Consider the following 1,525-nt stretch of genomic DNA (forward strand, 5'->3'; position numbering starts at 1 on the left):
TTATATATAAATAAAAAAATTAAACGATTTAAATTTAGGTATTGTAAACTGACATTATAGAAGTCGGAATAAAAACTTGTTCTCGTGATAAATAATATTAATTTTCATTTACTTACCATCGATACCTCGTTAATGGAGAGCTTTCTCTTTCAGCTTCATTGATTTTAAAGTGTATATATAAATATAAAAAATCAGATACCATGATTTGGTTCACTAAATCTATCAGACATTGGTCTAATTCTCGAGTTCCAGAAGCATGATCGTCGCGTGCCACTGAAATGTAAGGAGTAAATCTCAAGGTAGACTCGTTACCCGCTTTCTCAGATCGTGAAAACGAATTCAAGATTGAAGAGGAAAAATGAACAGAGTGTAGGAGTAACAGGGAGCGAGATGAAAAAAGGCAAGTAAACCTCGGAAACAGGAAGATGGTTGAATGTAAGAGGTAGACATAGTTGTTGGCAATCAATGTTCTGCCGAAGAAAAAAGCAAGCTTTTCTCCTCACACTTTTTCTACAGTCTGTCTTTATCTGGCAAGTATGAAGGCTCTTACGCGGCTAAATAAGGCTGTTGGGGGTTGGTCGTAGTCTCAGCCAATCAGAGCCAAGACGCCATTGATCGGCACGTGGCCGCAGTCGCAGGAGAGGGAATTCAACTACCCCTAACTACATCCAAGTAATTCCAAGTATCTCCAAGCAGCAGCCCCTTAACGATTCTCCCCGCTCGCGAGGAACGAGTCTTGGAAGGGGATTCAACTATGCACACTCCGTTACACTTACTGGTAAACCGTATTAATCAACGACATCATGGTTTATCCCCCAACCAAACCCATCAACCCCTTAGCCCCTGATCCCCTTGGCTCCTCAGTCAGATCTCTCTTTCACTCTCTGCCTCTCAATCCTCGCAAGACATCAGCTTTCTCCTCTCCCTACCAATCTCTTTACTCCTTTTCGCCCAACATCCAGACTTATTCATTCTCCGAGCTTGTGGACTGTGCTCTTTATAGATCATCTAGGTCCTCTGAGAACCTGGTACACCAGCGATAGCAGTGGCCGTAGCATAGACCAACCAAAACACCCATTTAAGAGTGATGAGGGAGACGCCAAACCACTTTACTGCAGACGATCTAATGACGTATCTCGATACTCGCGTGTAACCTCTTCCTTTCCTACGAAGCAGCATCACCTTCCCTGGAAAGGTCTAGTCTTATTCCATTCTCAAGTTGGATAAATTTGTTAGCCATTTAAAAGCCTTTGTAATTAACGAAGCTCCGTTAGGAATAGAGGCAGATTAATTGAAATTATATGCAGCCGAGGAATTAAATTTCAAGATTCACTGAAGTTAATTATCTTTTGCTAGACAGTGATTAATACCACGTCATTTTCCTTTCAACCTTTTCCTTCTTGCTCTTCTATTTCTGTTTCACTTAATTTGGTCTTTAATATCGCGGGCATGTCTTGCTACCACATTCTCATACACTTTACCCTCATGCATCCATATCAGCATCGCCCACCCTTCCTAACTTGTG

The sequence above is a fragment of the Microplitis demolitor genome, chromosome 2 (genome assembly GCF_026212275.2).
Source record: "Microplitis demolitor isolate Queensland-Clemson2020A chromosome 2, iyMicDemo2.1a, whole genome shotgun sequence".
Lineage (NCBI taxonomy): Eukaryota > Metazoa > Arthropoda > Insecta > Hymenoptera > Braconidae > Microplitis > Microplitis demolitor.